This window comes from Megascapheus bottae, chromosome 2 (genome assembly GCF_031878675.1).
Source record: "Megascapheus bottae isolate mThoBot1 chromosome 2, mThoBot2.hap1, whole genome shotgun sequence".
Lineage (NCBI taxonomy): Eukaryota > Metazoa > Chordata > Mammalia > Rodentia > Geomyidae > Megascapheus > Megascapheus bottae.
Window position 1 is genome coordinate 44868412 of NC_143510.1, and position 22450 is coordinate 44890861.

Here is a 22450-nt window from a genome sequence, read left to right on the forward strand (position 1 = left end):
AAGTTCAAAATGCAAAACAAAACACAAACAAACAAACAAAAAAAACCCAAAAGGTATCCCTTCCCCAGAGTCAAGCAATGTAACTAGCTTCTTCTGGGATGTTTCGTGCAAACACATGCAATTACGTATGTCTCTATTTCTTTCTTCCAGTTTTAAAAATTGGTATATATGTGAGGAGCGTGGCCTAGTGGTAGAGTGCTTGCTTAACATGCACGAAGCCCTGGGTTCAAATCCTCAGTGCCACATACATAGAAAAAGCTGGAAGTGGTGCTGTGGCTCAAGTGGTAGAGTGCCAGCACTCTACCTTGAGAAAGCCCAAGGGCAGTGCCCAAACCCTGAGTTCAAGCCCCAGGACTGGCAAAAAGAATTGGTAGAATCACCTTCTCATTACTATCCTTATTTATACTTTAATATTTCCCCCTTGCTCTTCTGCTTATTTAGTTTTGTATAGGAAACAAAAGTCGATTTGATTTGTCTATTTAAAATCCTGATAATTTAGGATTGGGATTCATAATGTTTGAATTAACTTTGAAAGAATTGATGTCTTAAGATGCTGAGTCTTTTTTCATATATTTTTTTATTGTAATTAATAGAAGGGTTACATTATATTCACCAGATAGAAGATGCATTACTTCACAAACATTGATACCCTTTCTCATGTCTTGGTCCCCATTTCCCTCCCCCCACCTCCACCTCTCCTCTTGTTTTCCCCCCTTCCCTATCCTATTTCAAATAACCAAATAAACATATATACAATATATCAGATAACAAGGTAAAATACCGTAACCATATGAGATAACCAAGGGACAGCAAAAGAAATGAGCGATAACACAGTACATCAAGGACAACAATCACTCAGTATATGGCTTTTGTTTCTATATCCTGGAGGTCCTTTCATTTAGCGTCATACTGTATGGCCTTATGTATCTAGGTTTTGCTCTATTGTAAACCTCTGCTAGGACAGCCCAAAGTTTCTACTGATTATGACAAATGAGGGAAACCATTGAGTCTATGTTCCTCGAGTCTGGCTTACTTCACTTAATATGATATTTTTCTAAGTCTTTCCATTTCCTTACAAATGGGGGGAATGTCGTTCTTGCTGACAACAGCATAGAATTCCATTGTGTATAAATACCACATCTTGTTGATCCACTCATCAACTGAGGGGTATCTTGGTTGGTTCCATATCTTAGATGCTGAGTCTTTTAAACATATATTATTCTCTTATTGCTTCAGTCTTTTATTTTTTTATGTCCAATTTGTAGACTTGAAGGAATTTTATCTTTTTGTTGTTTTGGTAAACCCAGTGGAGTAGATCAGATTCCGTCTATTACATCTTTTGGTTGTTCAGATCTATGGAGATTATTGATTTCTTCCAATTATGTTTTTTACTCAGGTTCCATACTAGGTTGTTTTCATTGATTGTAATATTTTTTGTTTATTCTTTTGAGTTCTCCATGTTATTTGTACATCTTTGTAGTAAAATGGTGATGTTAAACTGAATGGCTTGATATACTTGTTTGTGTGGACATGGTATAGTTTTTCTGGCTGTCTCCTGGATCAAAAAGCAATGTCACTATTAAACAGAACACACAAAACAGCCAAAGCTACAGATGCTTATAAACATGAACCAAATCAAACCAATCATGAAAACAAAAGCTAGTCTCTCATGAGACTGCTTGTGAACCAGTCTTCTCTCATTAGTGAAAACAAAAGAAAATGAAATAAATAAGACTTATATTACAATTATATATAACTTTCAATTGCATATTTTGGTGTTCCTTAAAACTCATTATTCTTAATAGGCATTTTATAATAAATTTGTATCTCAGATTTGAGCTTATAAAATAGCACATTGCTTTTACTACCTGCTTTTTGTGTTGTGGTTCAACATATAATTTCTTTTCCTCCTCCTCCTCCTCTCCTCCTCCTCCTCCTCCTCCTCCTCCTCCTCCTCCTCCTCCTCCTCCTCCTCCTCCTTCTCCTTTTTATGTGCTTCTTTTTGGAGGGGCTTTAACTCAGGGTCTAGGTACTGTCACTGAGCTGAAGCCTATTTCTCTTACACTTGAGTCACAGATCCACTTCAAGCTTTTTTTGGTGGTTAATTATAGATAAAACTCTCACTGACTTTCTTGACCATGCTGGCTTTGAACCATGGAGCCTTAGATCTCAGCCTCCTAAGTAGCTAGGATTATAGGCATGAGCTACCAGTGTCTAGCTTACTTGCAATTTCACTTGAAAACTAAGTTTAGTTAATAAGGGAAAACAAAACAAAACAAAACGTGTGATGCAGCTTACTGACATAGGAGTTGTTAGAATTAGCCCAATGTCAGTAGGCCAGTGACCCACAGTACTTTGTGTTGGAAATATTTACAGACAGGGCCTCTTAGAGTTATACACGAGATTATCAATAATGCTGTTTACCTACCTGCGATGTAAGGATGGTTAAGATAAAGCAGGGTGGAAACTGGACCTACCCAGGCATAGCTTTCACATGAATAAGAAGGAAATGATTCATTGACAACCTGTAAGACCTTGCCCGGAAAATACAGCTCAGTGTTACATCACTATGTATTTGAAAACAAAATGTTGGGGGAGACAGATTGGAAATCAGTCACTTTCTCTTACTTGTTTGATTATTTGTGTTCGTGCTACTAGCAACAACTATTGTTGTATATTATTTTGTTTGTTGTCTAAGTGTGTTCTGGTAAACTCTGGAGGTGGCAACGTAGGTACCTTCACTCTCCTTATTTCCCCAAAGGGAGGGAAGGCCCATACAGTTCAGTGGTTTGCACTGAGTAATTTAGGGAAAAGTAAAAACAGCCAGGAATTACAAAACCTAGTCCTGCTGATGAAGTAAGAGGGCAGGAACTGTGTTAAATTAATCTTTTAGAAACTTTTTTCCCCTATCTGTAGAATGAATATATACTCATTCTAAAATGTTGCTATAAAAATGGAATGAAATCACAAAAATAAAACGTTTAGATCAGTGTGTTGTTATACATTGATTTTGATAGTTCTTAAGCCCTTTTCTGTCAGTGCTATGTTAACAGTCTTACAATTGTAGCTTTAACATACTTTAAATTTTGCACTGCTATAGGTTTTCTATATCATAAAAGTTAGGCTACTTGCATACTGAGTTCTTAATGTACATTTCCTGAGGTCTAATTTAAAACAAATTTCTTTTGGTCTTTGCACTTTTTTGATGGATGGCCAACATAACTTTGAGGGGATTAAGGTGAACCTACAATTTATCAAATTATACAAAATTCCCACTGCCAAACTTCTTCTATACCATACAAGTAAATTAGAGCACTTGAATATTGAATCCTCAGTATAATGCTTTTCCTGAGAATTAATTTAAAGCAGATTTCTTTTGGCATTTGACTTATAAATCTTTTTTTCCTATTTTGAGTATTTTTAGGGGATTAAGATGAACCTACAGTTTATTAAAGCCAACCATGAAATAGACTTAGAACGAAGTTAGAGCACATTTGCCAGGTGACATATCTAACATATCTAATAACCAGCAGGCATAAGCAAAATCATAAACTGTGTTTATCTGCCAACACATTTATGTAAGTCATTACACTACTGGTGAGGAATTTCCTGCTATATGTCAGTATGGAACTTTTCAATAGCTTGTAATGAACTCTTGTGCTTCCTCTTCAGGCCTGGCTGTTATCAGTTCCACTCAGATATTCCTTCTTATTCAGTCTGGAGTGCTTTGTGACACTTATGAATGGGTGTGTGCCTCTTTTTAACAATTAGAATGTTGATTTATATCTAGAAAGCTCATCAGTTCTGCTTCTCACACATAGGACTGTTATAAACATTTACGTTTTCAAACATGTCCATTCTTTGAACTGGGAAAAGGAGACTATAAAATCAAAAGCCACATGTATATCTTATAAGAAATAATTGCCAAGTAAAATAATATTCCAGGATAGCAATTGAAGAAATCTTCCAAAAGTCAAGCGAATTTCTAGTTACTTAGACAAGGTCAAGTAAAGGAAACACAGGAAGTTGAGTCCTGGTTCTGTCACCTACCTACTTAGTGAACTTGGTGTTAGCCCCAGTCTAGTTTTCTTCAGCCAGAAAAATGGACACTCTATCATTATGTAGTGTCCCAGAAAAATACAACTTACCAATGTGGTATAAAACTTTACAGGATGGGACTGAGAGCATGGTCTAGTGGTAGAGTGCTTGCCTAGCATGCATGAAGACCTGAGTTCGATTCCTCAGTACCACATACATAGAAAAAGCCAGAAGTAGTGCTGTGGCTCAAGTGTAGAGCTCTAGCCTTGAGAAAGCCCAAGGACATTGCTCAAGCCCTGAGTTCAGTCCCCAGGAGTAGCAAAAAAAAAACCAAAAAAAACAAAAAAACTTTACAGGAAGTGTTTGGCACTCTGGCCAAAGTGGTGGAGTGCTAGACTTGAGCAAAATAAGCCTAGGCCTTGAGTTTAAGCTCCATGACTGACTAACAAATAAATAAGTACAAACAAAAAACTATTTATACAATTTCAATTCAGCTTGCTTGGATATGCAAATTGAAAATTTCAGCTATTTCAATGTGCAGACAGCTGATAAAAAGAAAGTAATGTAAAAAAGATGTGTAGTTATCTGGGAGTTTGACCTAGTGGTAGAGAACTTTCCTGGCATGCATGAAGACCTGGGTTCAATTCCTCAGTACATAGAGAAAGCCAGAGTGGGGCCAGGAGTTTGGCCTAGTGGTAGACTGCTTGCCTAGCATGCACGAAGACTCCGGTTCCACATTCATAGAAAAAAAAGCTGGAAGTGGTGCTGAGGCTCAAGTGGTAGAGCTCTAGCCTTGAGAAAGTCCAAGGACAGTGCTCAGGCCCTGAGCTCAAGCCCAGGACTGGCCAAAAAAAAAAAGAAAAGAAAAAGCCAGAGTGGTTCTGTGGCTCAAGTGATAGAGCTCTAGCCTCGAGAAAGCCCAAGGGCGGTGCTCAGACCCTGAGTACAAGCCCTAGGACTGGCAAAAAAAAAAAAGATAATTTACTATTTCCTGTCATTTCAAAAGCATAATTTTATCATTTAAAAAATATAGATTCAAAGAAAAGGAAAGGGTGACATTGTCCAAAAGAAAATATCCATTACCTGACTTATGAAACGTTAATGTCCCTGTATAACACCTTAATAATAACAATAAAATTTTTATTAAAAATAGTTCATCAGTAATAAATTACTTCTTAACCTAAGCCAACTTTAAACTTATTTTCTAAAATTAAATTTTACAATAATATGCTAAAGAAAGGAAAAACATTTCTCAAATGATTTTGCATCCATTATGTACATTTGTCAATTTATCCTACCATGTTTTAACTTACTTAAATTAAATTTTCTTAATATTTTATAGATCTAAAAACTAAACCAAATGTTCTGTGACTTTTCTCTCCCTGATTATAAAAATGGAATTAATTTCCAGAAATGCAAATGTGAGGAAAATAAGAAAGCCTTGGAATATTTCATTGTGTTAATGTACAAAGAAAAAAAAAGTAGAACTGTGTACCTTTGGAAAGGAGAAGCAAAAACTCTGTGTAGATTATGTGAGGAAAACAGCAACTCAGTTGTAATGCTTTTTGAACCAGTCCTGGGCACTGTCCTTTACTTAGCTTTGTTACCCATGGTTGGTGCCTTACCATTTGAGCCATAGCACCACTTCTGGTTTATTCTATGTATGTGGTACGAGGAATTAAACCCAGTTCTTGGTGTGTGCTAGGCGTGCACTCTACCTTAGACCAAACCTCCCCATGAAAACACTTGTTAATAAGAAGGCAAGTTAAAGGTTAAAACATATGAAACTCAATGGCTTTCTTATGCCAAATTTCCACGTAGAAAACGTAGGAGCCAGGTGTGAGCGGCTCCTGCCTAAAATAGCTTCTCAGGAGGCCAAGATCTGAGGATCGGGATTCAAAGCCAGCCAAGGCAGACAAATCCCTTCAATTAACTACCAAAAGAGCTGGAAGTAGAGCCGTGGTTCTAGCCAGATGGTCAAGCTCTGAGTTCAAGTCCCAGTACTGACTGGCACAAAGAAAAAAAGTAGGAAAGTGGAATTTCATCATAGTGTCCAGTGAATACTATGTTTGTTCACTCTTTTTTTTTGTCAGTCCTGGGGCTTGAACTTGGGGCCTGAGCATTGTCCTTGGGCTTTCTCAAGGCTAGAGCTCTACCACTTGTGCCACAGCACCACTTCTGACTTTTTCTATGTATGTGGTACTGAGGAATTGAACCAGGGTCTTAGTGCATGCTTAGGCAAGCGCTCTACCAGTAGGCCACATTCCCGGACCCATTTGTTCACGCTTTGTCCTGAGGGTTTCATGTAGAGAAAATGTGAGTTTCATATGCAGGGCTTATTAAGGAGAAAAATGAAGCAAGGTATGGGCTGGAGCGTTACAGCATTGGGGACAGGGAGTGAGAATGTTCCAGAAGTTGTGCTCAGTTCACCATTTCAGTAAAGAACCTGAAGTAGGTAGCTCATGAGGTTATCAAGGATATTTCAAGTGATGGTAGTTAAAGGAAAGAGATGAGGGGAAAATGGACTAGAGTATTGCAGTCAGGATCTAGCCAGCTGTGAATGAAGATGTAGCCTGTCATCAAGTGGCTGGGAAGATGGATTGTCTAAATGGTCATGTGACGCTTTGTCTTCATTTGGGGGCCAAGCAAGGCAAGCTGAGACCTTACCTATGGAGACAGAAATTACAAATGAGGAAAATATTTTCATCTTAATACAAAGCACGTGTAATAAACTGCTAGAAGCTAATTGGAGTCATTAACAAATTCTGACTAGAGAATGCTTCTGAAAGCATGCTACCAAAGACAGAAAATGAACAAAAAGGTCTCTGGAATTGGCTGTATTAAAATGTAATGTAAGGTAAGGCTCACACCTGTAATTCTAGTTACTCAAAAGGTTGAGATCTGAGGAGCCCAGTCATTCAGGACAGGAAAGGCCATGAGATTCTTATCTCCAATAAACCAGCAGCAGCTGAAGCAGAGCTGTGTGTCAAGTGGTAGAACACTAGCATTGAGTGAAAAAGCTAAGGGAGAGCACCCACGCCCTTGAAGCATGGAAAGTATAGGGGTAGAGGAGGGAGGGTTAAGCTCTTGGGGACTTGGGGTGCTAGAGCTGTTGGGAGGAGGTGGAAGCTGCTCCCAGAGGCTTTCTGAGAAGAAACTGGTTGAGAAAGACTTGCCTAAAGAACCTAAGATAACACCACTAGTCACTACCAGAGTCAAGAGACTTGAAATCAAGCTTGGACCCCAGGTTTGCACAGCACTGGGGCTTACACTCAGGACTTGGGGCCCTGTCCACACAAGGCTGGTGTTCTGCCTCTTGGAGCCACAGCTCCACTTCCAGCTTTCTGGTGGTTAACTGGAGAGAAGAGTCATATGGGCTTTCTTGTTCAGGCTGGCTTTGAAGCATGATAGTCAAATCTCAGCCTCCCGAGTGGCTAGAATTACAGGCGTGAGGCAGCTCCAAGCTTGTACTCTTTTATCATGATACCTATGACCTTTTAAGTAAGGCTAACATTATAGTAATTCCCCCCTCCTACCCACTTTGTTTTTGGTTAACTGCCCAGAATTTTTTTTTTTAAACGTAAGTGCCACATGCTCCAGTTTATTTTTGCTCAGAGATAAGAGTACATGGAGAGATGTGGGTCCTTTTATGGTGTGTTAACATTTATTCTGTTTTTACTACTTGCTGTGTATCAGAACTTCCTTCTTAGTTGAAAACAGAGGCCTTAATTCCAGTGAAGGATCTGAATCATGTACTCTGTGTGAATTTCTGGTTTTTCCTTTGGTATGTGGCCATTTGCATTTGTCTCTTGCCCTGTGCCTTGAATAGTAGCTGTACGTTTCTAATATTAAAGTCAATGAACCACTGCATATGATTGTCTGTCTGCCTTTCTTTCTTTCTTTCTCTCTTTCTTTCTTTCTTTCTTTCTTTCTTTTTTTCTTTTCTTTTCTTTTCTTTTCTTTGCCAGTCCTGGGGCTTGAACTAAGGGTGTTACCTCTGTCCTTGAGCTTTCTTAAGGCTAGCGTTCTACCACTTGAGCCACAACACCGCTTCTGCCAGGGCTGGCTTTGAAACATGATTCTCAGATCTCAACTTCCTGAATAGCTAGGTTTAAAGGTAAAAGTTGCTGGCAACCAGCTAGGTGTAATTTGCTTGTTCTTTGGTGCCTGGCTAAGTGTAATTAGGACAAAACAGAGAAGAAGCCTTGAGAGTGATTCAGTTTCAAGTCACAAGGTCAATTATGGGAGACTCTGCAATTATCGATATGATCACAAGAGATCCATGGCAAAGGTTCAGAAGGTGATTCACAATGTCTTTTTTCCTTGGATATTAGTGCTCATTACCTGAAAATTACTCAGCCTTGGCCTTTAGGGAAATCTTAAGTGCCTAGCCGAAATGTTATAATATTATTTGAAATGCCAAGATTTCATGATAACCAACAACATTTAAAGAGAAAGGGCTCTTGTTGGGGCCAGATTGCATCAAAACAATCATTTCTAGCAGGGAACATGTGTCTAGATAACTCTAGATAATCCTGTAAAGGATTGATAGACTTTGGGCTGTGTGTTTGGAATAAATTACTTCAAGAAAACTAGGCAGTGTGTAGAAAAAGGGAAACATTATCCTTTTTAATTATTTGTGTCAATGTGTAGAAAAAGGGAAACATATTATACTTCTTAATTATTTGTGTCAGTTTTGGCTGCCTGGGTGTTGTACCTTAGCATTTTCACTCAAGACTGGCATTCTGCCACTTGGGCCACAGCTCCACTTCTGGCTTTTTGCTGTTTCATTGGAAATAAACATCTTGCAGACTTTCTTGCTTGGGACAGCTTTGAACTCAGATCCTCTGATCTCAGTTGCCTGAGTAGCTAGGGTTACAGTGCCCAGTTTCCCTTAAATTTATTTAGTCCCTCTTTTTTTTTTTTTTTTTTTTTTTGGTTGTGCGACTTGAACTCTGGGCCTGGGTGCTGTCCCTGAGCTCTTCAGCTCAAGGCTACTACTCTACCCCTTGAACCACAGTGCTACTTCCGGTTTTTTAGTGGTTAATTGGAGATAAGTGTCTCAGGGTCTTTAGTGCCTGGGCTGGCTTTGAACCATGATCCTCAGATCTCAGCCTTCTGAGTAGCTAGGATTGCAGGCATGGGCCATTGTGCCCAGCTAGTCCTTTTTTTTTTTTTTCTCCCAAAACAGAAATGAGAGAGGCCCAACTTGAGTATATAGATTTTTTAAAAAGTCATAGAAATGACCCTGAAGATATGTTTGCTGTTTCTTTTTGGTTCTAGATGTGTATAATAAAAGCTGACATTTTAAAATGTGAATTGGAGGGCCTGGAGTTTGGCCTAGTGGTTGAAGTGCTTGCCTAGCATGCATGAAGACCCGGGTTCGATTCCTCAGTACCACATACATAGAAAAAAGCCGGAAGTGGTGCTGAGGCTCAAGTGGTAGAGCTCTAGCCTTGAGAAAGTCCAAGGACAGTGCTCAGGCCCTGAGCTCAAGCCCAGGACTGGCAAAAAAAAAAATGTGAATTGGAGGACAGAAGGTTCAGGTGAAGAAGTCAGGCTGTAAATATAAGGATTAATGAAGATGTGGTAAGCCACTGGGACAGCTGAGAACTGTGACATAATTGTGCTCATAATACCAGATGCTGAGGAAGAATTATAAATTATAAATTATAAATTTCTACTCATCTTGCCATTTCATCATTCATTTGTTCATTCATCCAATTTCTTGGAATTTCTGAAGGAAACACTTGTTAAAAGTAACAGAAGTAAAGAGAGAATAATTGCTCTATTTTCAAAATGTGGCAATGTGTGAAAGTTACATAATTATTCATCATTAAGGAAATAATGGGTAAATTATTGCATAATGACTTTATTCATAGAAACTTGTCATTAGAAAGCCTTCAATAGGAACATGTAAAACTGCTTGGGACAGGCCAGGTGCCAGTGGCTCAACCTGTAATTTTTAGCTACTCATGGGGCTGAGATCTGAGGATCGCAGTTCGAAGCCATTCCAAACAGTAAATAAAGTCCACGAGACTCTTATTTCCAATGCACTACCACAAAGCTGGAAGTAGAGCTGTGGCTCAAGTGGTAGAGAGCTAGCTTTGAACAAAAGAAGCTCAGGGACAATACCCAGGCCCTTCAAGCCCCAGGCCTGGCACACATACACAAAACTGCTTGGGTCAAAAAGTCAAAGAAAGAAATACATATGAAGAAACGATTGGAAAACTGTTCAGGGATGCACCAAGACAACATAGACTGGAGAGGCCTGTGATTGAAGGAGCAGAATTCTGAGTGTGTTTTTCCTGTGGTGTGGAGGGTATAGCTCTTCATTTACCAGAATCCCTTTCAATCCAATGTGGACCTATGGGGACCAAAAAAAAACCCCCAACAACAACAAAAAAACAAAACAACCTTCACTTGGGCCCAGTGACCTAGATGACTGTTTATCTGTATTCATACGTGTGCCTGCCCCTTTCTCCCCTGCCCAAACTGGGAAACTTGACTTCAGTCAGGATGTATGGAGAGAAGCCGGGAGACAGTGGCTGAAGCCTGTGATTCTAGCTACTCAGAAGGCTGAGATAGGATTGTGGTTTAAAGCCAGCCTGGAAGGAAACTGTATGAGATTCTTATTTCTAAATAACCACCCCAAACAAAAAACAAAATGAACAAACAAAAAGAAAATTAAGAAAAACCCAAACCATCTGAAAATGAACAAAACAACTCCTTCTCCCCCAAATTCCCCCAAATCAAGGAGAGACAGACTAAGAGTTAGAGGAATCAATGGATATTTAGAAAAGGAGACAGGGTTGTTAGAGCCATCTGAGAACAGTTTTGAAGTCCCTGTGACAAACTTATAAATTTGGCAATTGCATGAACTCATAAAATCCTTCCATAGCTGGGCACCAGGGCTCACACCTGTGATCCTAGCAACTCGGGGCTGGGATCTGAGGATGGCAGTTCAAGGACAGTCTGGGAAGTATGGGAGACTCTTATCTCCAATTAAACACCAAAAAAGCTGGAAGCAGAGCTGTGGCTCAAATGGCAGAGCACTAGACTTGAGCAAAAAAACTCAGAGAGTGCCTAAGCCTTGAGTTCAAGTGCTAGCAGCACTGACATAAAAATAAATATCCTGTTTTTATAGTTAACCTAGTGCTATGTTCTCAGAATTGAAAAGATTTTTGACAATAGACTTGATTTAATTTAAAAAAATTATTTTGTGTTAGAACATGCCAAGGTTGTTATTTGTTTATCTGCTTTAGAAGCTACCTTTTTTACTGTCAGAAGTAGAACATTTTGTTCTGTGTGTGTATAGATACTGCATTTTTGAATCATTTCCTATTAAATTACTGATAGAATTTGGTCTCCATTGAACTGTCATTTCCTTTTATGTCTCTTTCCTTGGCTTTTCCTGCAACATCAACCACATTAACTGTTTTCCCACATCCTGCTTCTGGCAATAGCCAGCCTGAGAATGCTTTGAAAAGGCAGTTGGAACCACAATGTGAATTCCAATGTGCACAGGGTAGGAAGAGATGGGGAAATCTGAATCAATCAATAGCATTAAAGGAGTACCTAGGATGTACCCAGCCCTGGGGCCACACTGATAACAGTACACACAGTAACACAGCTTCCTTAAGAATGCTCTTCAAGTTCCTCAGTCTCTCTCTCTCTCTCTCTCTCTCTCTCTCTCTCTCTCTCTCTCTCTCTCTCTCTCTCTCTCTCTCTCTCTCTCTCTCTCTGCATTCACTACAGACACAAGGATTTGAACTTAGTCCAATCTGGGAGCTTATTTAATTAACTCATATTAATTACTATCACAGTATGAGAGAAACAAGACAACGGGGAAGATTTCTTTTACCTGTGCCATAGGGACGCACACACACACACACACACACACACACACACACACACACTCCCTCTGTTTTATTGGATAAAGAAATGGAGGTACAATGAAAATATTAAGTGCACCTAAGATTCCAGAGCCAATAACTGCCAAAAGTAGAGGTGTTTTGTGGTTGTGAGGGTGGCTGGTGCTGGGGCTTGAACCTGTGTCCTGGACACAGTAGCTTAGCTTCTTTTCTCAATATGAATGGTCTATTACATGAGCCACAGCTCTACTTTTTGGCTTCTCTGTGGTGAATTGGAGATCTCAGTCTCATGGACTTTCATTCCCTGAGAGGCTTTGAGTGAGGGTGTTCAGATCTCTACCTTCTGAGTAGCTAGGGTATAGGCATGAGTCAGGGGTGCAGGCTGCAGAGGTGGATTTAACCTTTTCTTTGCCAGTCCTGGGCTTGAGCATAAGGTCTCAGCACTGTCCTTGGACTTTCTCAAGGCTAGAGCTCTACCACTTGAGCTACAGCACCACTTCTGGCTTTTTTCCTATGTATGTGGCACCGAGGAATCAAACCCGAGTCTTTGTGCATGCTAGGCAAGCACTGTACCACCAGGCCAAACTCCTGGCCATTAATTTATTTTCTTTTGCAAAAAAATATATTAAATGCAATTTTTTTCTCTGCTGTTCCTGGGGCTTGAACTCTGAGACTGGGCACTGTCTCTGAGCTGTTTTTGCTCAGGACTAGTGTTCTACCACTGGACCCACAGCTCCACTTCTGGCCACTGCCACCGTCTTCTCCTCCTCCTCCTCCTTCCTAATCCTGGGGCTTGAACTCAAAGTGTGGGTGCTGTCCCTGCTGAGCCTGTTTGTGTCCAAGGCTAGTATTCTACCATGTGATTTACAGTGCCACTTCTGGCTTTTTCTGAGGAATTTTACTAGCGAGAAGAGTCTCATGGACGTTTCTGCCTAGGCTGGCTTTAAACCTCGATCCTTAGATGTCAGCCTCCTGAGTAGCTAGGATTACAGTCATGAGCCACTGGTACCCAGCTTTAAAAGGCACCCAGTTTTGGTAGTGAGGTATACTGATTCCTCCTCATCAGGAGAGGAATGTAGAGTCCTTTCTGAACTTGTCACATGTACATTTAGCCATAAAGCAAAATGTTTAGAAAGAAATAATTCAGCCATTTGTGTATTTGTTCAACAGAACTTTCAGTAGAAAATTCAAAGCTAAGAGATAGTGCCCCAGGCCCTACATTCAAGCCCAAATATTGGCATACACACACACACACACACACACACACACACACACACACACACACACACACGATTGAAGGAATGATAGAAAGTTAAGCTATAGTGTCTGTCTAGCAAGCTTGAGGCCCTGAGTTAAAACTCTCATACTGCCAAAGGAGGAGGGAGAAGATGGGGTAGGGAGGAGGAGGTAGAGGAGGAGGAGGAGGAGGAAGTTTGGATAACTATGACCTTGAACACATCTCTTAAAAGTAAATCCCAAGGAGTTGTACTTTCTTTTGGTCAGTACCACCTATCTTTCTAGTCCTGCAGTTTAGAGCCAACAAATTTTGTAGAGAACCCTCAGTTTGGTACAGGTAAATAGAAAAGAAGCAAATCTTAAAATATAACACAGTGTAGTAAGTCCTGTAACGATAGAACTTCACAGGTTTTGTTGCAACATCAAGAAGTGGAGAGCAAGAGATGGGGAGAGAGGAAAACATTAAAAAATACTTGACAAATGAGTTCAGCACTGAAATTAAGTAAGAATTCTTCAGTGGACATGAGTCCTGGTGGTAAACATGGGAAAAAACTTCAAGGGGAGATTGCTAAACTCACTTAGGGGGTTCTGGCTCTAATGCAGGACTAGAAAGATAGATTGTGCTGACCAAAAGAAAGTACAATGTATTGGGATTTACATTGAAGAGATGTGTTCAAGGTCATGGCTATCCAAACTTCCTCCTCCTCTCCCTCCTCTTCCTCTCCCCCCACCCCGCATCTTCCCTCTCCTCCTTTGGCAGTATTAGAGTTTTAACTCAGGGCCTCAGGCTTTCTAGGCAGACACTACAGCTTAACTTTCTACCATTCCTTCAATCGTGTGTGTGTGTGTGTGTGTGTGTGTGTGTGTGCCTATATTAGGGCTTGAATTCAGGGCCTGGGCACTGTCCCTTAGCTTTGTCATTCTGAGCCACATCTCCATTTTCAGATTTTGATGATTAATTGGAGATAAAAGTCTTATAGACTTTCTTGCCCTAGCTAGCTTTGAACTGCCATCCTCAGATTTCAGCCTCCTGAATAGCTAAGAATAAGGCATCAGGACATTCAGTGATTCTTATAACTTCTTTGGCTGACATTTTTTTTAAACTCAGTCCTGGGGCTTGAACTCAGAGCCTGGGCTCTGTCCTTGAGCTTTCTCAAGGCTAGAGCTCTACCACTTGAGCCATAGCACCTCTTCCAGCTTTTTCTATGTACGTGGTGCCAAGGAGTTGAACCCAGGTCTTCGTGTATACTAGGCAAAAACTACCCTTTGTCTCCTCACTCCCACCCTGCCACCTCTTCTTTTTTTGTTGGTCTCAGGGCTTGAGCTCTGGGCTGAGTACTGTCCCTGAGTATAGCTCAAGGCTAGTGCTCTACCACTTGAGCCACAGTGCCACTTCAACTGTAGTCTTCAGATCTCAGCCTCCTGAGTAGCTAAGATTACAGGTGTGAGCCACTGGTGCCTGGCAAGAAAGACATTTTTAAAAAAATATTTTTCAAAAATTGGTTCAAACTTATGAACAGTCTTTGTCTGGAATATTTTTTGACATGCAGATAGGAAATTATAAAAAATATTTGCATTATTTCCTGTCACCAACTCAATAACATTTTACTAGTTGTATGAGTTATCAATTGCTGTGTAACAAATTATCCTAAAAATTAGGCTCTCGAAACAGCAGACACTTATTACTCATAGTTTCTGTGACTCAGGATGCCAGGAATGGTTTAGTTGTGTTGTTTTGGCACAAAGTCTCTTACAAAGCTATAGATGGGAGTGCTGGCTAGGTCTCATTCAGCTCAAGGCTAGACTTGGGGAGGAATTATTTCCAAGTTTGCACACATGTACTGGTTGACAAGCTTCAGATTTTCTGTGAGCCACAATGCCTTGTTAGGAAGTCAGATTTCTGCACTGCCTTAGTCCCTTCGCGCGCCCGTGTGTGTGTGTGTGTGTGTGTGTGTGTGTGTGTGTGTGTGTGTGCGCGTGCGTGTGTGTCTGTCCTAGGGCTTAAACTCAGTGCCTGAGTACTGTCTCTGAATTTGTTTTTTTCCTCAAGGCTACCACTTGAGCCACAGTTCTTTTTTTCTTTTTTCTTTTTTTTTTTGTGGTTAATTGAAGAGTCTCATAGACTTTTCTGACTGGTTTGGCTTCTAACCTCCATCCTCAGATCTCAGCCTACTGAGTGGCTAGGATTACAATGTGAGCCATTGGCACTCAGCTCCCCATGTACTTTCTTATTTTACGAGCTCCTTGGGCATAGTTCAGAGAGTGTAGGTCAGCAAAAAATAACATTTCCATGACATGTTGCCTGGGTGGATTCTTGAGGATACCAGATCCTCAACCATGTGGCTTTTTTGGGGTTCAGATAAGGAGATGAGAGGGTTCAAGAGCAGTGGGTTTCACCCTTGGAGTGATATGGGGAAAGAGAAGCAGCAGCTCTGTTTGAACAAGAGTGCCTTTCAGGTCTTCCTGGCTTCATGTTCCCCCCACCCCCACCCCCTGAGGCCCAGACTTGCTCACCCTTCCAGAATCAACACTGAGCACATTGGCGTTGCCTTGCTGCTGCTGTGAGCTGATGTTATTATTCCTGTGGTCCAGCCAGGGCCCCATCCTGAGGAACATGGAGCCAATGTGCTGTGAGAGTTGGAGCTGGTGTTGAAATTGGATGGTTCCTCTCCAGCCACAGTGGTTCTCATTGGAGGTAAGCCAATGTGGGAGGGTGGGTGGGCAGGGAGGAGCTTGTACCACATGCATCTTTCTGAGTGACAGATGTCTATAGAACATTCTGGAATGTCCTCTCTGAGAGGCTCTCAATTTGTGTTATTTAACTTTATTGTTTTTTAAAATTTTTATTTTATTTTTTTTGGTAGTACTGGGTATTGAACTCAGTGCCTCATGCTTGCTCTGCTTGCTTGTTTGGCTTGCTTGTTCACCTGGTGCTCTACTACTTGAGCCACACTTCCAGCCCTGCTTTTGTTGTTCATTTCATTTTAAAGTTATTATTATTATTATTTTGTGCATTACTGGGGCTTGTACTCAGGATATGGGTCCTTGGGTTTTTGTTTTTGTTTTCTTTTCTTTCTTTTGTAGCACTCTACCACTTGAACCACAGTTTCATTTCTAGCTTTTTGGTGAGTAATTGGAGATAAGAGCCCGGTGGATTTCTTGCTTTGAACTGTGATCCTCACACCTCAGCCTCCTGAATATCTAGGATTACAGGTGTGAGTCACTGGTGCTCAGCTTGGTGTTGATTGTTTTGGAGGTGCCTGAACTGGTTTTGAACCCTGGTTCTCTGAACCTCTATCTCAGGTATAGCTAGGATTAGAAGCATTATTCCTACACAGCCCAACTAGTACAATTCCTTTTGGCTACCGATGATAAAGCAATGAGATCTCATTTAATTATTTCCAACCTGGTTGCATTTAAATTTCCCAGTACATGGAAAGAAGTGTAGAAGTGTTTGGGGACCCTAAATTTTTTTTTGTCAGTTATGAGGTTTGAACTCTGCCTGAGCACTATCTCTGAGCTCTTCAGCTCAAGGTTAGTGCTTTACCACTTGAGCCGCAGAACTACTTCTGGTTTTCTGGTGGTTAATTGGAGATAAGAGTCTCACAGATTTTCATGCCTGGGCTGGCTTTGAACTGCAATCTTCAGATCTTGGCCTCCTAAAGTAGCTATGATTGCAGGCATGAGCCACTGGCATCTGTCTGGGCCCAAAGACTTCTAATCACCATTCAATCACCAATTCTTGAGAAAAGAAGAAAGTAAGAAAGAAAAATTGGCTTTAGTTGGTCTAAAGGCCTAGTTCTTAACTTCTGAGGTGACTATTAGAGTTTATGTAGTTTGAAAAACTACAGAGATATCTCTTTCTGTACGTTTGAGGTATAGACCTAAGAGATAGTTTGTGTAGTTCCTGATTCTTAAGCAGGACTCCAGTGTGGAGTTAGACAGAGTTAGTGAACTGTTTTCTCTTAGTGATTTATTAATTGAGTGGCTTGAGAAAATTGGGTTTCTTATCTAAGTTCTGCTTTCTCAACAGTACAGATGTCTATTTTGTCATAGGGTGGGAGCCATCAGTGACTGGAAACAACTAGTCAAGTTCTAGAATAGCACGTGTCACAACGAACGATCTTACAAGAGGAGAACGATTATTTTACTATATAAATGGTCACCGTGGTGGCTAGTAGAGATTTCACAGAAGCATGAATCAAGTATTCTTGAAATAGATATGTCTTGAGTTGTAATGACCTGCCACCTTAGTCAACAAGTATTTATAAAAGTATCTACTCTCTGTCTGGTGCTAGTGGCTCATGCCTTAACCTTAGCCACTCAGGATTCTGAGATCCAGAGGATCATGGTTTGAAGTCAGCCCAGGCAGATTGGCTGTGAGACTCTTATTTCAATTAACCAGCATTAAAAAAAGATTGTGGCTCCCGTGGTAAAATGCCAGCTGTGAGTGAACACACAGATCGAGAGTCTGAAACCTCAAGTTCAAGCTCTGCTATCAGCATGCATGTGAAGAAACACACACACACACACACACACACACTCACACACTCACAATCCACTTTCAACCTCATTGTACAAGAAACAAAGATGTAAACTTTCTAGTCATTATAAACTTGTAATCAGTTGCAGCAACACATGATAATGAAAGCACTAGAAAAAAATGAAGCTTTAAGGATCTAGGTAATGCTGGAACTGGTGGCTCACACCTATAATCCTGGCTACTCAGGAGGCTGAAATCTGAGGATCACAGTTTAAAGCCAGCCTAGGCAGGAAAGTCCATGAGACTCTTATCTCCAATTAACCACTAGAAAACTGGAAATGGTGCTGTGGCTCAGAGTGGTTGAGCAAAAGAGCTCAAGGAAAGCATCCCAGTCCTGAGTTCAAGCCCCACAACTGACCAACAGAAAAAGGAAATCCAGGTAGCCTTCTCTATCATCTATCTATCTATCTATCTATCTATCTATCTATCTATCTACCTACCTACCTACCTACCTACCTACCTATATGTTAGTGCCCATACGGGGGCCTGAACTCTTGTCTTTTCCCCCTCAAAGCTGGTACTCTAGCATGTGATCTGCAGCGCCACTTCATGCTTTTTGGAGGTTAATTGGAGATAGTTTCTTGTTAGAACTCTGCCTCCTAAGTAGTTAGGATTTCAGGGATGAGCCACTGGTGCCTGGAATAAAAACAGTTTTGTCATTCCCCTATATGTCTTCCCTTTCAATCGTCTATATAAGGACAAACATTTACTTCTGGCCTTTGGTTTCCATATTTTGTCTGAGGCATTCCCAACTCTATTGGTGATAAATATGAGTCGGAAGCCCAATTCTATGCCTGATTAATAGAGATAAACACCTATGCATATCTGCCTTCTATCCCATTTTATGTGTTCTGTCTGTAGAGGGGCCATGCTATTCTGGAGACATTTGCAGGTCTCTTACTTTTGCCTTTGGCTCCTACAAGGTCATTTTTTTTTCCTCTTATGTCCTGGCATCTCCACTTTGCTTTCTCTTGTCAACTCTGAAATCATCTCTCTTTTCTGTCACTCCCACTGTCCTTCAGAAGTCTTTCCCCTTCAGAAGGTTTTCCAAGTAGATGCTGTCTGGCCTCTGTTCCAACTGTCATTCTGCACATCCCATGCCTTATAAAAGTCCTCCCTCCCCAACACTGATGTGCCTGTCTTTATTTAGCTTTCGTGTTTCCATGTGTGTCACATGGTGTTTACCAGAATCTCCCCTGTTTTCCTCTGGGACAGCTCCTAGGAAAGAGAACCCAGGTTGCTTCATAGAATGCCCCATGGGATTATGGATGCCATGAAGTAGTGACCTTGGGGAAAGGAGACTTTACAGACACTTCTTCCTTTGGTTTCTCAGTTTAGCCATTCTCATCTTAGTCTGATACCTTACCATGAACTAACAATGTATTAGGCCAGAGTTCAGAACTGTATCTTACAAGAATGTGTACAGGTTTGGACTGGTAAATGACTCATTGAGTCTAAAGAATTTAAAAGTGTTGATGGTCTAGGAAAGTCAGAGGGGGGGGGTGGGAGAGATCAGCAGAGGAGAGAGGTTGGGAGGATGGAGAGCGGGAGAGCAAGGCAAAGGGGGGTGGTGAGGGAAAGTCAGCGAGAGACACACACAGAGACAGAACTAGGTAAGAAGTCCTGCTGCAGAAATGACTAAGCAAGGCATTCTAAGGCCAGTTGCTCTCCCTAATCATGGGGTACAAGGTGGTGAGGGGGTGAGTCCTCTGAGGCCATCTGATGGCAGAAAGAAGAGGAAGGGACTATTCAATTCAGTCAGCAGTGCAGTAACTTCCCATTTATTCAGCCCCTTACTGTTTAGTCGTATCATCACCACTTACTAAGTAGTGATGTGGAGCTCCTTATTGTGTCTGAATACTGCTACACCAGAGAGCCAGGCCCCAGTTGCTCACGTCTGTAATCCTGGCTACTCCAGGGGCTGACATCTGAGCATCATGGTTGGTAACCAGCCTGGTCACAGAAATCTGCAAGGCTCTTATCTCCAGTTAACCACCCAAAGGTGAAAGGAGCTGTGGCTCAAATTGTAGAGCTCTAGCCTTGAACACAAAAGCTCAGAGACAGCGCCCAGGTCTTGAGTTCAAGACTCAGGACTGGCACAAAAGCAAACAAAACAATCCAGAATAGCACTAGTTAGTGACATCCTTACAACCCCTCTTTGAGGATTTTCATGATTTTATACCACAGAATACAGGAGTCCAAGATCACACCGGGAAGGGGCGGGTAGAGTTCAAGCTGTATGTTTGTCTGGGTCTGTCCAATCTGAACGACTGGGTTAAGGGTGACCTCACCTAGTTACTTGTTCATTCTGACTTTTGATCTTTTTAGGGAGGAAGGGTGGAGCCTCACATTTCTTGGTCATGAGAACTTGCCTTGTCCGCAGGGCTTAATGAATTGGGAGTTGGGTAGGTTCTTTGTACATTTTTGCTGAATGAATGAGCCAGCCCGGTCCAGTTGCTGCGTGATAGAACGTGGAACTGAGTACCACAGAGCCTGGGAGAGGCCACAGGCCATGTGCAGGCCTATGTCCTTGTTCTTTTACTAATCACGTGCTCTTGGCTGTCACATGAATTCTGTGGGACTCAGAGTGTTACTGGTAAAACATCAAGGTGCTGAGGAACGTGTTTCAAATAAGTTTGTTTCCCATGGAATTCAGACATGCTCCATCTTTCTGTCTTGAATAATTATCTTTGTGATTTGTGGTGAACTCTTTTTCCTATTCCATTTTTTTCCCATTTCCCAAGGAGCTATATTGACACTACACCTTTCCTTGTTTCCTAGAAAACAAAAAAGTTAAAAAAAGAAGTGTAACTTGGTATTGAGGATTGAACCCAAGGCCTTCCATTAGATAGGCAGGTACTCTTCCACCAGAGCAGTGCCCCCAGCCCTTCTGCGTTTATTTCTTTAGTTGTGACATAGAGTCTCACTAACTTTCCTTGTGCTGCCCTTTGTCGCTCTACCTCTTCCGTAGTAGGGTTTATAAACATGTGCCTGGTTGCGATAAGGCTTAATGACTATTTAAAAGGAATATCTCATGAAAATCAGCTATCACATCTTTTTCACCCAAGGTAATACTGAATTGTGATGGCATTTAATGTTCTAGTTACTTACAAATGTCTTCATATCATGTCAACATCAGTGCTTGTAGCAGTTGAAGAAAGGTGTTAAGAAAGTCACAGATTATTCAGACATAGGTTGATATGTTATACAATTATCTCAAGTCCACATACAGCAGATTTACAATTCCCAAATTAGAATAATCTCCACTCATGCAATTGTTCTTGCTATGTAAAATGAGGTCTTTCAGTGAGAGATGAGACAGACAGAATATTAACATATATAGCCATTTATAAAGGACTGACTTTGAGTAAATTGACAATTGTGCATAATGGCCTTGACTGACTGACCAACTCATGTTTTTTTTTTTTTTTTTTTTTTTTTTTTCCCACTAGTACTGGGGCTTGAACTGAGAGCTGGGTGCTTTCCTTTAGCTTTTTTTTTTTTTTTCTCAAGGCTGGAGCCACAGGTCCATTTCTGGCTTTTTGTGGGTTAATCAGATACTAACTAATGGACTTTCCTGCCCAGACTGGCTTTGAACTGTGATCCTCAGATCTCAGCCTCTTCCATAGCTAGGATTGCAAGCATAAGCCATAATGTATACGGTTCACTCACCATACGCTGGGCAACCCCAAGAAAGAGCTTTTGGCCACAGGTACCTACTGGGCTACCCTCCTTGACCTTGCTGTGTTTTATAACCCTTTTGCAGGGCATTGGTTTTCTTGGGCTCTCCTACAACTAGTATGGAAGCCTTTCAGCTGCCCCTGTCACTCAACTCTCAAGGGTAACTTTTGTCATCAACCAAATATTGGAACAGGTGGAACCTGTTCAAGTAATGTGTTCCAGAGTGGAAGGACAGGGCCACAGTCCCAGCGGCTCATGACAGGTTTGACAGAGATGACTGTGGGAATCCAAATTCCTCCTTGTGTGCTTTTCATTTGTGTGCTTGTTTTTCAAATTTCAGCACAGGGTCTTTGAATGTTTTTATTCTTGAAGGTGCAGTTCCAGTGTTGTAAGTATGTGCACCAGAGAGCAGTGAGATATATACCCAAAGCCCCCTGCTCCATGCCAGGGAACTCTCAACGTATTCTCCTGCAGAACTTTCCCTTCTAGCACCCACAGGAACATTCTAGAATGGCGAGGGAGCACAAAAGTGAAGTGCCAGTCTCAAGGCTCAGACATATGGCTCAGGGCCAGAGAGCAAAACCAGTGAAGAAAGTTTATCATAAAAACCCCATGTTCTCAAGTTCCCCCTGGCTGCCCCCCACCTCCAACTTTATTTGGCTGACCCATTATGGTAACTTACATTTCCATTCACGGAATGTCAGAAATCCCATCTGTTCTTTCAGCCTCACCTCTTTTTCTCTTCACTCTCAGAGCCACTTTTGGGTCAGGTTAACATAACCTCTCAGGGATGGCTCAAGCTGTCGGTCCTTCGCTCAGTTTATCCACTCACTGTGACATCTTTAATGCATGTAAAGAAAGAATAATCTGTAGGATTGAAGTCTCCTGCATTAATTTAGAAGGGGAGTTTTATAAATTCACAAGTGGATGATTCCATCTCCTTTGTAAAAGTCATAGATAACATCTGCCCGCCTTCACTTCCAGTCCTGTACAGGGAGGGTGAGATACTACTTATCACTGTATATGTATAGGTATACTAGTGACCTGAAGCAGCAAATGCATGCAAAGCTTCCAGAAC

General features: G+C 41.2%; 1 long non-coding RNA gene across 1 annotated transcript in view; it reads right to left on the reverse strand.

Annotated features, from left to right (window-relative positions):
• Positions 1 to 714: 714 nt before the first annotated feature.
• LOC150066735 (uncharacterized) overlaps positions 715 to 22450 on the reverse strand; it is a 58427-nt gene continuing 36691 nt past the window's right edge. Inside the window, exons 3-4 of the long non-coding RNA XR_016539278.1 lie at positions 22055 to 22212; positions 715 to 1555 (exon numbers count right to left, since the gene is read on the reverse strand). This is a non-coding gene — a long non-coding RNA (uncharacterized LOC150066735). The remainder of the gene's footprint in view (positions 1556 to 22054; positions 22213 to 22450) is intronic.